Source organism: Epinephelus fuscoguttatus, linkage group LG23, assembly GCF_011397635.1.
Source record: "Epinephelus fuscoguttatus linkage group LG23, E.fuscoguttatus.final_Chr_v1".
NCBI classification, from domain to species: Eukaryota; Metazoa; Chordata; class Actinopteri; order Perciformes; family Serranidae; genus Epinephelus; species Epinephelus fuscoguttatus.
This window is the reverse complement of record NC_064774.1, coordinates 3,275,622-3,291,958: the sequence shown is the minus strand read 5'-3', so window position 1 is coordinate 3,291,958 and position 16,337 is coordinate 3,275,622. Positions and strand designations below refer to the sequence as shown.

The window sequence follows — 16,337 nt, the reverse complement described above, 5'->3', positions numbered from 1 at the left end:
ACATGGCAACGACATACCTTAAAATAACTCAAAGCTGACTTGGTTTCACAAAGTACCAAACACTGGTCTCTTAAGGGAAAGTCATGTGTTGAATAGTCTTGTGTTTTTTGATACATCTACCACCAAAATCAAACTGTGGTGCATTCATTTTCATAAGTACATGTTCAAACAGTGCATGAGAACTTAAGCTTTCTGTGTGGCCCTCCCTTCTTTATTGTGGCCCAAACGAGCAGGTCTTCAGAGTCCTCTGAATTGAATCAACTGAGAAACATGTGGAATAATAAAAACATTGTTATTCATCATTTCTCTTTGTGACACAACAAAGAAGCATTTCACTTACAATTTCATGCAGGTGGAGGCTCTGACATTTTATTACAGCCCCCACTCATTGATTTATTGTGTCAACACACTGGTTTCTGCTGCAGTCAGTTACAGAATATAATGATTCATATGAAATAACCTGAACATACAGAAGAATAAAGAAGACGTTTACAGAAATATAATCTGACTCTGACGAGAATGATTCAACGTACATGCAGACTTGTGCACTCTGACATCAACCTCTGAGATACAGGAGAACAAGAAAATGAACATCAGTTCTCCATCTTTCCACAGAACTGTGTCAGCACCAGAGAAACGTCTGCAATCATCCATTATGTTTCTGATATATATATATACACATATATATATATATATATATATATATATATATATGGGAGGAAAACACTGCGGATTGCTTTTGTTTCTTTAAACCAGTCACAGTCGTGACTTTCATCATCTCCCCCCACCCCTTCAAGTGGTTCTGTCCATGTGGTGTCAGAGGTCAAGCAGAAAGAAACAAATGAAATTAAAGCTGCAAGCAGCATTGGGAGGGACCTCGGCCCCCCGCCGCCGTCCCCCAGCTCAAGTTGCAGACCTAAGCCATGTAACCTAATGAAACTTTGACATGTGCAATGATCAAACAACACACACACACAAACACACACAGGCCTGTGTCTGTCAGAGTGAAGCCATTGTTATGCTAATTAATGACCACGTACTTAGGTGACAGCACAGGCACTTCAAGTTCAGTTTGACTAATGACTAATGATAACAGAATCAGCAGGACGCATTTGACACCACAGCAGCAACACAACCACACACACCACACTATCCAGGCACCGCTGTGATAGAAGTTAACCTGCAAGACAGTGGAACACAAAGGCTCTGGAGAAGAGGCCGAGTTACTGACATGCAGTACGGCAGTTAGTGACAAGCAGAGAGGGAGAGAAGGGAGAGAGAGGAGAGAGGGGGGAGAAAGAGAGACAGAGAGAGAGAGAGAGAGGGGGGGGACAGGGAGTGGAGTGTGTGTGTGTCTGTGTGTGTGTGAGTGTAATTGTGTCGCTAAAATTTGCAAATTATGAACTGCCGGTTGCTCTAAGGTTACATTATTTTTTTTCTCCATGTCTCTCTCTCTCTCTACATATATATATATATATATATATATATATATTATATCTCCCTGTCTTTCTCTCTCATACATACACCCACAATGAATATTTGGTATGTATACTCTGACTAGGAATATTTTTATGGTTGTTTTTCAACAAAGACAAAAAAAAGTCCTGAAGGGGAACAGTGTCTATTTTTATTGAAAAATAGAAACTGCCCCCAAAAATGATAATGCATCAAAATTGGTGTTGTTATTTATCATTCACATATCACAGACTGTGATAAATAAAATAAAAAAAATCCATCCAACATTTATTATATAGTTAATCTTAATTCATGTTTTTTTTCATTAAAGTAACAGTGACTTCATGTAAATAAAATGGCAAATATATTGTGAAAATCCTCAAAAGGAATGAATATTAGATATGCATAATCTGAGAACAAGTTGCTTAAAAGATTTAAGCAAAAAAATGTAGAGAAATATGTTAATATTTAATATTTTTCTGTTGTTCACACCGTTCCGAAGGGGACAGGTGTGATTTTTATAAGGGGCCCATGAGGGTTAAAAATGCAAGGTTCTTATGAAGGTGGTGTGAGTTTATAATTTGAAACTTGTAGACACAAGCCATGTGACCTAATGAAACTTTGACATGTGTGATGATCAAACAACACATCCATATTCAATTGAAATCATGTGACCTAGTGAAAGCTTGAGTGATGTGTACTGGCTGCTTTGAGGATCTAAGTGCAGCAAACAGACACAAATATATACTAAGACCTACAAATGTTGAATTAAAATCTGATTGTATACATATGTGACACTAATAATATGTGTATAATAACAGTAGAAGTATGACACACACAGACAGACAGACATAGACGGCCCAGTTCTCAACATGCAGAGAGGGAGAGACGAGAGAAAGAGGACAGAGGGAGGAGAGAGAGAGAGAGAGAGAGAGAGAGAGCAGCTTAGCAGCAGCAACATATGTCAGGTTATGCCACAGCCTGAGGGACAACCATCACAACACCCGACACACCTGTCTATATTTACAGTCCTTGTAACTCACAATCTACATTTTTCTTTATTCATTTTTTTTCTATATTATATATTGGTGTATTGTATTGTAGATTGATGTATTTTGTATTATATATCATATATTTAATCTTTTTTTTTTTATAGTTTTCTGACTTACTTTTATTATTGTACTTCATTTGTAAATTTTAATGTCTTTGGCAATATTGTTAATCTACAGTCATGCCAATAAAGCTTATTGAATTGAGAGAGAGAGAGAGATAGAGAGGGGGGGGGGATAGGGAGTGGAGTGTGTGTGTGTGTGTGTGTGTGTGTCTCTGTGTGTGTCCGTGTCTGTCTGTGTGTGCCATACTTCTGCTGTTATTACACACATATGATTATTGTCACATATGTATACCATCAGATATTAATATATACTTCCCACATGTTGTACCACAATAGCCAGGATCATAAGTCAAACTCAATTTTAAAAACTGTAAAGGGTTCTTATGAAGGTGGTGTGAGCGTATATTTTGAAAGTTATAGACATAAGCCATGTGACCTAATGAAACTTTGACATGTGTGATGATCAAATCAAACCTCTGTCGTTTTTATATTTATTTGTTTTAATAACACTGTGCACAAGGACCAGACTGTCAGTCTGTCAGATCAGCTCTGAAATGTTTAATGCTCATAATATGTAGGTCTTATTGTTTACATTTTAAAAATCTTTATGACGCTTCAAAGACGTACTATCAATGACTAATAATCTCTATCAATGATGTTATTAGTCACACTGATGGAACATAATTCCTATAGCCTAATATTGCAAATTATTTGTTAATATTTCTGAGTGAGCAATGGTGCAACATTGCAGAGTCTTTAAATTTACTACATCTGTAACTGAAATACTGTCACTGAATGCTGTTGAGTCAAGAAACAAATATCGATCAATCAATCAATCAATCAATATCACAAATCACAATTTGCCTCACAGGGCTTTACAGCATACAACATCCCTCTATCCTCAGGACCCCATGAGACAGAAGGGGAGACAGAGAGAGATGCAGGAGAGATGATCATGACAGTAGCTTACAACAACATTAATGAAAGGAATAATATTAAAATTATAATTCTAGCAATTGTGGTACAATATGTTGAATTAATATCTGATAGTATACATATGTGACAATAATCATATGTGTATAATAACAGTAGAAGTATGAGAAACACAGACAGACAGACATAGACGGCCGAGTTCTCAACATGCAGAGAGGGAGAGAAGGGAGAAAGAGGACGGAGAGGGGAGAGAGAGAGAGAGAGAGAGAGAGAGAGAGCGAGAGAGAGAGGGAGGGGGGGATAGGGACTGGTGTGTGTGTGTGTGTGTGTGTGTGTGTGTCCCCGTTTCTGTCTGTGTGTGCCATACTTCTCCTGTTATTACACACATATGATTATTGTCACATATGTATACCATCAGATATTAATATATACTTCCCACATGTTGTACCACAATAGCCAGAATCATATGTCAAACGCAATTTTAAAAACTGTAAAGGGTTCTTATGAAGGTGGTGTGAGCGTATATTTTGCAATTTGTAGACATAAGCCATGTGACCTAATGAAACTTTGACAGTTTGTGATAGAAGTTAACCTGCAAGACAGTGGAGCACAAAGGCTCTGAAGAAGAGGCCGAGTTACTGACATGCAGTAACAGGACACGAGAGAGAGAAAGAGAGAGAGAGAGATGGGGGGACAGGGAGGGAGAGAGAGAGTTTGCTGACATATTGACATATCTCACATGTTCACATACTTCCTGTTTGTGGCAGACAAAGTTACAGATTGCACGAAGTATACATAATGTTGTATGCATCAAAAACACAGCATTTAATTTTTCTGTCAATTACATCAAAAGACAGGTGTTTGATGAGACTACTGTGTTGTTGAATGTAACATTTCCTCAAAGATGTATATTCTTTCCTGATGTTTGTAACACTGTTACTGACTTGTACTTGAAATGAGGTGATTTACTGCAACCCTCCAGGTCAGTCTCTTGGGTTCAGAGACATAAAATTGATAAAATACATGGAAATACTTTTAAGGTCATTTTAAAGTAATTTAAAACCTCATGTGTGTGTGACAACACACACTTCACTCTGACACACAGACTGTCAGAGTGAAGCCTTTGTTATGCTAATTAAGGACTGCATGCAGCTCAGACACAGAGCAGAATGGCTTGAAACTTTCTCAAACAAATGCTTCCAGATGCCAAACCGTGGGTCCCATCTTCAATCTGAAAACATCACCAGATAGATAAATTTGTTCTGAACGCAAACATATAAAGCTTGTATGTCTATGGACTGAAAAATGTCACCTTAATCACAGGTTTACAGTGTGTTGGCCCTCATCTTTTCTTCCAGAGATCATCATGAGGAGTTGTGTCCTGCACCTTCTAACGCTTCTAAAATCCAAACCATTCAAGTTATGACAAAGTCCTTCACAAGTAATGTTCAGCAGGGGTAGAGCTGTAATTTGTGCAAGTTTGAAGCAGTTATGATAAACGGTGTAGGAGCAAATAATTTTTGATCGACAGAATTTGTGAAAAACGCCATCTTACATTCAAAGACCGACAGCTCACTTCCTGTTGGAGTTAGGTCAGGGGTTGCAGCGCGACATTTGTAGGTCTTTATGAGACGAACGAGACAGTTTTGGTTTGGTCTTTCTAAGTGGTTCCTACCCGTCGCACCGGGCATTTTAGTGTGTCTAGGTGGCACAACAAATCCTCAGGAGGTTTTGGCGCACATCACCTGAAACGCGTCATAACATCCAAACCAGTCGAGGATTGAAAAAGTTACGCACAATAATTGATAAGGACACGTTGAAGAATAATGTGTGCGAGTTTGAAGCCGTCGATAAGCGGTGTCGGACTAGTTGATTTTTAAACGTATTTTTTTTTTTGAGGAAAACTCTTATTTTGAAAGGGAAATATCTCACTTCCTGTTGGAGTTAGGTCATGGAGTGCGAGCGCTAGGTGGCGCTAGAGAGCCCATTTTGGCACTTTTCAGATTAATTTCGTCAGTTTATAAAATTTTTCGCCAGTCCTGACAGGCATGCCAATTTTGGTGAGTTTTCGAGCATGTTTAGGGGGTCAAATTCCAGTTGAAAGTCGCGTACGCTGAAAGAAAGAAAGAAACAATAATAATAATAATAATAATAATAATAAACACTACAAGAACAAGAGGGTCCCTAATAAAGACAGAAAGAGCAGAGTTGAGTCTAAAATACAAATCAAACACATAAAGGACAACAACTGTAAAATGTGGAAAATTTCCAGGGCTGAATTTTGTTCCCAGTCCGACCCCATGTTGTCATTAACAGTAAAAATCTGCACACAGATTCAGGTGAGGTCCAGGTGGAGGGTGGAGGAGGTGGTTGAGTGCAGAGCAGAAGGAGAGGAGGAGTTTCAGTGTAGGAGGACAGAGCAGTCATTGAAACACTGATGATGATACTGTCAGATCCAGAGGAACACACAGGGATGATGGTGGACTTCACATTGTGTCTGACAGTGGAGCTGATCTCAGAGCAGTTCAGGCTGCAGCACTGAGAGTCATCTCCACCTGTGATTCCTGTCAGTCACTGCTGGATGAAGCTCTCCTCTCCACTCTACCTCCCAGTAACATGGTCCAGTCAGAGTCTCCCTCTGGATCATCAGGACACAGCTGATCCTCTCAACACGTCCACCGTCCTGTTTATCAAACTGCAGTTTACTTCCATCTGATGAGAGAAGAAGACAAGAGAAGTTATAAAGCAGCTGTCAGTCAGTGATGCAGCACATCCAGTATAAAGACCAGTAGGGACTTCCTGTTCAGAGCAGAGTGGAGCGGCTGTGTAGCGTAGTCGGCTTCCTTCCAGCTCTCATGTTAACGTGTTGGAGTGAACACACTGAGCTGGAAGCTCACAGACCTGCAGAGACTTTGGGCATCAAGTCTGTTTACTCTGCAGATTTCACTCAAGTACACAGTGTAAATAAACTGCTGAGAGTCCTGAACGCATCATGGCTGCACAAACAGAGGGATTCACTTTAATGATGGATTTACTGAGTCTGTTAGAACAAATGACTGATGGACAGATATATCATGTTAAATGTTCTATATGTTCATCCAAAGACTGAACAGCAACACATCAGCTGTGATTACTGGACTTCAGCAGAGCTTCTGCTCTGTATAAAGAACACATGGTTACTAAATGTAATGATGGTTCTATAAAATAAGAGCCAGTGATTTGTAGGCTTCAGTCAGACTGATCTCAGAGCTGTGACAAAGATGAAGACAACAAACACTTTAAAGAGGACATATTATGCTCATTAACAGCTTCATATTTGGATTCTGGGTTTCTATTAGAACCTGTTTACATGCTTTAATGTTCAAACTAGAATTACTGCCTCATAGTTGTATGCCTTATAAAGAAATCTTAGCTTCAGTAGAAAAAGCCGTTGAACACAGGGTATTCACAACAGTCTGAAGTCTGAGGTTTTTGTTCACAGGGATTACTTTTACATACATTTACCTCATTATCTGAAACTTTGGCCACATTTAATACCAACATCCTTCATTGTAACACTATGGGCTATATAAAACACACACACACACACACACACACACACACACACACACACACACACACACAGAAACAGGAAAGCATAACAGGTCCCCTGTTATCAAGGTCAGATTTGATGGTGTGACAGTTTGATGAAGGAGGACAGCTGTCTCTATACATGTTGTGATGCTGTCAGCTGTAATCCAGCTTCACTTCCTGTAGACATGAACACAACAACAGTCGTCTTCACATCAACAAACACATGATCTCAACAAGCTTCTTTCTGATCTGATTGGCTGACTGTTCTCTCTGTCTGTCTCTCTGTCCTCTCCTGAAGACTGTCACCATTCCCCTCTTTGAGCCACTGAGAAGGTCTGAGGTTTACAGGAAGTACTAGATCTTTGCTCTGATACTAACTGTGTTTAATATAATACTGCTGAAACCAGCATGGACCCACTCCAACCCTCTACTGACCTCAGAGTCTCCAGTTTACAGTGTGGACTCTCCTTCAGCTCACACAGCAGCTTCACATCTGAATCCTGCAGGCTGTTGTTGAAGCTCAGGTCCAGCTCTCTCAGATGGGAGGGGTTGGACTTCAGAGCTGAGGCCAGATAAACACAGCTGATCTCTGACAAACTGCAGCTCCTCAGTCTGAATGAAGAATAAATGATGTAGATAAAAATCATTAATAAAACAATCAGATGTGTTCAGGTGTTAAATGTGTAGCTCAACATTACTATGTCCTGATCAATGAGCTTTGCCCTAAACTGAGTAGAGTGACTTTGTCATTGTGTTATTGTGGATCATCATGATGTCAGCCTTCTACAGATAATCCAGTTATTTTTCTGCTGAAATCAAAGTCATGTCATGCAGGATTGTTGGTTACCTTTTGTAAACATGTTCAACAGCTCAGGTGAAGGTAAAAGCCAACCCCAGATTCATTCTTGTTTGGCATTTCTTCTTCCTAAATTTGCATTTCTTTCAGTGTTGTATCTCTCTGATTCCTGCTGCTTACAGTCTGGCATCTGGTCCCCACCTTTTTATAAAGCCCTGAGCTCACCTGAGGGCTGTGGGGGTACACGCCCAGAAACTTCCCAAACACAGACAATAAGAAGAAAGTAAGAAAACACAGGCAGAGGGCAGAGTCTCTGCAGATAAATACACCAGCACACACTGAGAGTGGCTCATAAGTGATGATTGAGAGGGATTATTTCTGTATGAGTCTATACGCTGTTTTTAAGGAAGATCCTGCAGAGTTTATCTTTAAGGTTTTAGCTCCACATTGCTCTGCCACAGTCAATAGATTAAACCACTGAACAAGACAAATAGACTTCATTGTGGATCAGTATAATATCAGCCTGATGTCTGCAGTTTAGTGTCAACACAACTTTCACATCATAATAATCTCAACACAGGAGTAAAAAATGGTGTCTGACCTCAGAGTTTCCAGTTTACAGTGTGGACTCTCCAGAAAATCACACAGCTGCTTTACTCCTGAATCCTGCAAGTTGTTGTTGGAGCTCAGGTCCAGCTCTCTCAGATGGGAGGGGTTGGACTTCAGAGCTGAGGCCAGAGAAACACAGCTGATCTCTGACAAACTGCACTTCTTCAGTCTGAATGAAGAATAAATGATGTAGATAAAAATCATTAATAAAACAATCAGATGTGTTCAGGTGTTAAATGTGTAGCTCAACATTACTATGTCCTGATCAATGAGCTTTGCCCTAAACTGAGTAGAGTGACTTTGTCATTGTGTTATTGTGCTGATCCCAACAGGATGCAGGTTTAAGACTGGAAAATACAAAAAGTGAAAAACAGCTCTCATAAATATCATTGACAATGTGCTGCTACTTCAATAAAGATGTAGTGACTTCACCTCTTAAACTCTGCCAGCTCCACCAGTGGCTCCATCATCACTAACTCATGTTGTGCAGCCAAACACAAATCACTTATTTAAAGAATCAAAGCAGGGATGTTCAATTACAAATTCAACTGGGCCGGATTTTAAACCAGAAAATGTTGATGGGCCAGACATTTTCAGCAGTAGGCAACCTATTGGAAACTTTTTTGTTTTAGCTATTGGTGATGACACATTTCTAAACAGGTGTAAATTACTGTAGTAAAAGTAGCAATGTTTTTAGTATCACATTAGAAATAAACAAAAAGTAGTCACATATCTGACAATAATATCTCACTGGAAACAAACCTAACATGTCAATAAAATAAATATTACTCCTGACATCACAACACTGAGTTACATTATATAAGCATGAAGAACAGACATCAGTATCAGTCATTCATCCTGCTCTCTGTCCCACCTCTACTGAGGACACTCACTGTCCACAGGTAGGCTGTCTCAGGTACAGTTTAAGATAAGTGACAAACTAAGTTAAACAGACTACCGTAAATTACCAAATAATAGCCGGGTTTCAAATAACCGCAGGGTCCCCTTTAAACGGCGGGTGCAGGTGTATATTTTGATAAATAACCGGCGGTTCCAAATAAACGCCGGGTCTAATTTATTTATTTTTTTAAAACAAAGAAGAAGACGTTGACCACTGACACTGCACGTTTTTCTTCTTCGTGCTTTTTTAACGTAGGCTATTGTGCTTGCTTTCTGTCAATATCACATCGATGATCGCCATGGCTCCGGTGCAGCAAAAAAAAATTAAAAAGTACGACGTGAAATTCAAACTTTCTGTCATAAAATATGCAGAGGAAAACTCTGGAGAAGCCGCCGCTAGACGTTTCTCTGTCAATCCCAAGAGAGTGAGAGATTGGCAAAAAAATAAAACTGAGCTTCAGCGTCTGTCTGAGGAGGACAGCAAAAGGACCAGGCTGCCTGGTGGAGGTAGGAAGAAAGCTTCCGAGGAGCTTGAGATAAACATGCGGGAATGGGTTATCGGCAAACAGGCACACCACGAGAGAGTGTCCCGTAAAATGATCTGGGCGATGGCGAAACAAATGTATGCCACCGTGAGTGACAGCAGAGATGAGGAGTTTGCCGCCAGTGCTGGATGGCTAAATCATTTCCTCCGCTGCAACAACTTCACTTGCAGAAGACGTACAACTATGGCCCAAAAGGATGCCAGAGAATTCACCGAGAAGCTGGTGAAGTTTGTGACATTTTCATCCCGGATGATTGAAACAAAGAAGATACCGGACAGAGACATCATAGCTATGGATGAAACTACGGTGTGGTTTGATATGGTCAGGTCCACTACTGTGGAGACATGTGGGGCCCGCAGTGTCCCTTTGAAAACTACAGGCCACGAGAAGAGCCACTTGACTGTTCTTCTGGCAGCAAAAGCGGACGGGACCAAACTGAAACCTTTTGTGGTTTTCAAAGGAGGTGTCAGGGAAGTCAAGGTGATGCAAAGTATTGGTGGAGTGGTGTTAGCATCCTCTAAAAACAGCTGGATGAATGACGACCTCACTGCAGATTGGCTGAAGAAAGTTGTGGGGAAATTCAACTTTGGCTCTCGTCTCCTCATCTGGGATTCCTACCCATGCCACATCAGCCAGGCCACTAAAGAGGAGCTCAAGCGGGGCTACAAGATAACTATGGCTGTGATACCGGGAGGATGTACAAAATACATCCAGGCAGCTGGCGTTGTTTGGAATCAGCCGTTCAAAGCCAGTCTGCACGAGTCATATGACAGCTGGATGGCCGGTGATGCGGACAAAACCTACACCACTGGGGGAAATATGAGAGCCCCAGCTCGCCGCCTACTTGTCGCCTGGGTGCTTAAAGCTTGGGAGGAGTTGGACACGGAAGTGGTGAAACAATCCTTCAAGGTGAATGTGTGTGTGAGTTTCTCTGTTTGTAAATGAAAGAGAGAGAGAGAGAGATAGAGAGAGAGAGAGAGTCTGTTTGTGTGTGTGAGAGAGAGTAACAGTATATATAAATATATATATACATATATATATATTATAACAGTAAATGTTATAATTATTTTAATATACGTTTTTGGAATATTGTGCTTTAAGGTGTGTGGCCTGACAGTGGCAAGTGATGGCAGTGAGAACCATTTGATCCACTGCTTCAAAGAAGGAGAGCCATGTGCTGCAGGGAGAGAGATGTTGGCTCAGGCCAGACAAGGAGAGCAGGAGGATTATGGAGAAGCTGAGCAGCAGGAGGAAGATGAGGGTGAAGAGTTTGAAAACGAACTGGTAGTTGAGGATGATGATGATGATGATGAGGAGGAGGAGGAGGATGAGGAGGAGGAGGTGGATGCTGATGAGGAGGATGAGTGAGAGGATGGACATGGACTTGGTCTTACAACAGGCTGTTGAACCAGTTTTCTTGTTGTCTTACTCAGGTTGCCTTCTTTCATGTTTCTTTTAAATTTATGTACATGTTATTTTTTCTGTGCGTTTCAGAAAACAAGTTGCTGATATAGCTACAGACAGGATCTGGCCATTGTTGTTCAGTATTTGGCCTTATATTGTCTACCTGCCTGAAAGTGTTGTGAGAGTGTTGTGTTGACAAAAGAAGAAAAAAGTTTAACTACAGTACTGTAATCTTACTCTTAAAACATGTAAAAGTTAAAGTCATTCTGGTTTAATAAAATAATTTGAATAAATTACCATATTTTCCCAGTTTTTCTGAGCAAGATTTTTGTGAGGAAGGAATTAAACGCCTGTCCCAAATTGCCGCCTGATCCCACATAAACGGCTGGTCTGTTAAGTGACTGAAACAAATAAACGTCCCGGCTATTATTTGGTAATTTACGGTACATACAGACAGCTTTCATTTTAGTATTGATATGTGTATTGATAAAGCACTGGCTTTTTACTGCTCAAGGTTTTATTGCACTTACTTATAGTAACAAGCGTACTTGTTGTCGACTAGAGGAAACTTGAAGTTATACTCCCTTCATCTGCACCGGGGCCTCTCTGTCGTTGTCTGACTTCACTCTGTTGTGTGTGTGTGTGTGTGTGTGTCTGTGTGGAGGAGTTCAGCATGCAGAATGCAGGAGAGAATCTGCAGCATGATACATGAAACCAAAACTTTGACCCCATGCTGTTTAATACAAAGTCTCGATACCAGTCCCGAGCAGGGCCCCTTGAAGATTGCTTCTGGGCCTGATGTGGCTCAGAAACTTCCCAAACACAGACAATAAGAAGAAAGTAAGAAAACACAGACACTGAGAAGTCATCCTCATAAGTGATGATTGAGAGGGATTATTTCTGTATGAGTCTATATGCTGTTTTTAAGGAAGATCCTGCAGAGTTTATCTTTAAGGTTTTAGCTCCACATTGCTCTGCCACAGTCAATGGATTAAACCACTGAACAAGACAAATAGACTTCATTGTGGATCAGTATAATATCAGCCTGATGTCTGCAGGTTAGTGTCAACACAACTTTCGCATCATAATAATCTCAGCACAGGAGTAAAAAATGGTGTCTGACCTCAGAGTCTCCAGTTTACAGTGTGGACTCTCCAGAAAATCACACAGCTGCTTCACTCCTGAATCCTGCAGCTCGTTGTCACTCAGGTCCAGCTCTCTCAGATGGGAGGGGTTGGACTTCAGAGCTGAGGCCAGAGAAACACAGCTGATCTCTGACAAACTGCAGCCACTCAGTCTGAATAAAGAATAAATGATGTAGATAAAAATCATTAATAAAACAATCAGATGTGTTCAGGTGTTAAATGTGTAGCTCAACATTACTATGTCCTGATCAATGAGCTTTGCCCTAAACTGAGTAGAGTGACTTTGTCATTGTGTTATTGTGGATCATCATGATGTCAGCCTTCTACAGACATCATCCAAATGTCACCACAACATTCATTCACCTATTCATATCAACACAGATTAACAACATGCTGCTGATCTCAGTCAAGTCTGTATTTTTTTATTTTATTTATTATTTATTTATGTGTCATACACCAGTGAAGGTGCCCAGCCTAAAAGAGCTTACAAGACATAAATTTCATAATCAAAGCCAGCAAACATAATCAGCAGAGTACAAACAGAACAAACAACGCAGATTATACATTTCAAATAGAATTCACACAAATAATTCATTCTTTCTTAATTTCCAGGCACTTTATATGAAGGTAGCTATAGTAAAAACCTCTTCTCTGAAAAACCATTCCAACTTAACCTCATCCTCAGTCCAAAACAACTCAGGCTTCACATTTTGCATTTTCTGAAATAAAAGCTGCCTGGCTTCATCATATAGTGGACAATGAAACAGAAAATGAATGTATTTTGAGGATCAATATCAAATCAGACACGTTGGACTAAAAACTGACCTAAAAATGACCTTCATACTGTATTTGTATATAGAATAAAAAGGAGAGGGACACATTTGTTCAAGTTTGTTCAACAGCCACATGCACATTAAAAGAGTTATTGGTGGCAGTAAATATTTCTCCTGTCCATACTGAGTGTGAAGTGGTCTCTTCTTAACTCAGCTACACTGTAAGAAATGTCTTCATCAGTTCAGATGAAACTAATATGAAGCTTCAGCAGTCTGAGTTATCCAAACTCCCTCTTTGAGTTACTGTTCCTCCTCTGCAGCTCAACAAGAAAAACACTGTCAAACACTAAATACTGACTGTAACTCAGACAGCTGAAGCCTCATATTAGTTTAAACTGAACTTTGACACAGAACAAGACTGTGGATTTTGTCCTCCATCTGGTAACACTGGAGTCAGGTTATAAAGGGACTGCTTCACAGACAGTATGGACAGAAGGAATGATTACAGACATCAACTACAAAGTGCACTCAGTAGAGTGCAGACCTCTGCCAGGCGACTGCATTACAGCTGTGACTCTAGACAACAACACATGCTGCTCAGCTGTGACCGCTGGAGTTGTCCCTCCTGACTTCCTTACAGGCAAGATGGCAGCTAAGATAACAAAACGTCTGAGATGCTTGCTGTCTACACAGGGCTTTAAACAGATGACATTAACATAGGACATATCAAAGTGCTTGACTTATATATAACATTTACTAAAGTGCTGGACGTAATCTTCAGAGTCTGTTATAATAACATGTATGCCTCTGTGCACCAGTCAAGTTTCTCATTACATCCATGTCTGTAAAAACATGGATGCTTCACATCCATTGTCCCCCGACAGCACAGAAGATCTATACAATCAACATCATTTCAAGGTGGACACCCAAGATCAGTGTCACCAACTCAGTCTCTGACCAAATGTCTCCCCTTCTGTTCCTGAGATATGACGTTTAATAATGACCAGAGAAGTGTTTTATGCAGAACATGATGATGTCACAGTGAAGCTGACCTTTGACCTTTTGGATATAAAATGTCATCATTCATTATTTTATCCTGTTAGACATTAGTGTGAAGATTTGTCATAATTAGTGAATGAATTCTTGAGTTATGGCCAAAAACATATTTTGTGAGGTCACAGTGATCTTGACCTTTAATCTTTGACCACCAAAATCTAATCCGTTCATTGTTGAGATGAAGTCAACATTTGTGCCAAATTTGAAGAAATTCCCTTGAGGCATTCTTGAGATACCACTTTCACTAAAATGGGACGGACAACCTGAAAACATAATGTCTCCAGTCACGGCTATCTCCGGCACAGAGGCATAAAACATAGAATGTAAAGTTTCAGCTTTAGAATAAATAACACACACTGACCATTATATGACGCTTGTCTTGAGTTATGTGGCTGTAAAACAGTGGACGTGTCATTTCCTATAAATTCTTCACAATAAAAGTCCCATGTTGTTTTGTTATTTTAGCTTTGTTTAGCTTTTATTGTGAAGCAGCCAAAGCAGAAAATATTGGCTTTTCATCTGCAGTGACTTCATACGAATCTTATCCGTCTGACAGCGAACATGAAACGGTAAAATAAGGCAGATATCTGAAAGTACAAACAGCAACGCAGGAGAGAAACTAAACTTCAAACCACAGATATTCAGTTCAAAGATACAAAACTTGTGAACACACAGACACTTTGAAAACTCTGGGCTGCTGCACAGACACCAGTTGAGCCTCAACACATGCTTGTTGGAGGGGGCGGAGCCTGTCAGCTTCAGCTCCACTAGATTGGAGTCCACATGTGTCTGTCTTTGCTTTTAGGTGGATTACAATAAGAAATGACACGTTTGGAAGATTTTATTCCACTTACAGTGATGTAACCAGAGGCTGTTAACTCAAGTAACGTCACCTGTGTGGGTCGAGGAGGAGGGAGAGAAATGCAGCCCAGCGACAGGAAAAAACAGTAAAGACTCTCACACTGAGCTCAAATCAAAGCAGTGCACATAAACAAGGTCAATAACATCAATAAAATATTTGCTTTCTTTCAGGGGGGTGGGGGATCCCACTGATAGAGGAAACACTTGATAGCAACTGGGATTGTTCCACAGCACATCAGTCAACACATGGATGCATAGGGAAACAGGAGCCAGTGAATGCTTGTCATTTAGAAATGAGATCACATAGACGTATGAATCCAGATCATTAATGGTGCAGTCCTAATGGGCGTGTGAGTGTGAAAGAATATCAACCTGTCCTTAAAGTCCAAGATGTTTCCAGTGCAGACTATTTATTTGCTTATTGTTGCAGTCTAAAGGTCTGTGACTTCAAATGATTATGTGACGTTAACATGAAAACAAAGAAACCTCAGAACCTCAGGAATCTTAAATTCTCTTTGGATAAATCTCAAACTTGATGGTGTCTAAATGTTCTAAATCATCATTTCTCTGCCTTTCATAACCAACTGTTCAGCCATTTGGAAAGACACAACATTTCTGAAAACAGTGAAAGCTTTATAACCTCAGTCAAGGATTTATATTATATATATCCAAAAACAAACAAACAAACACCTACATAAGCAAGTGAACTGACCTCAGAGTCTCCAGTCTACAGTTTGGACTCTTCAGTCCAGCACACAGCCGCTTCACTGCTGAATCCTGCAGGGAGATGTTGTAGCTCAGGTCCAGCTCTCTCAGATGGGAGGGGTTGGACTTCAGAACTGAGGCCACGACTTCACAGTCAGTCTCTGAGAGTCCACACCAAGTAAATCTGACATGACACATATATTAGAAAATCTGTTATTGTCAAAGAGACACTTTATATTTACTTTATGGATTTGAAGATAAAACAGTTTGAAATATCCTGTTTTGATGGACTGAAAATAGTTAAGAATAAAAAAAGAACACAAAGAATTCAAAGTAATTAAAAGCTGATTCATGACCAGAATTACTGCCTCGTGGTCGTATGCTTCACCAGTCAAGTTACACTTACAGTTTACATCCATGTCTGTCCAGACTCATATGTGTCCATGACAGTAGACAATGATTCAATAT

The 16,337-nt window shown here is 40.1% G+C and overlaps 1 pseudogene; it reads right to left on the bottom strand.

Moving 5' to 3' along the window:
• Nucleotides 1–5,474: 5,474 nt before the first annotated feature.
• The window catches only part of LOC125883942 (NACHT, LRR and PYD domains-containing protein 12-like), a 169,867-nt pseudogene continuing 159,004 nt past the window's right edge, over nucleotides 5,475–16,337 (bottom strand).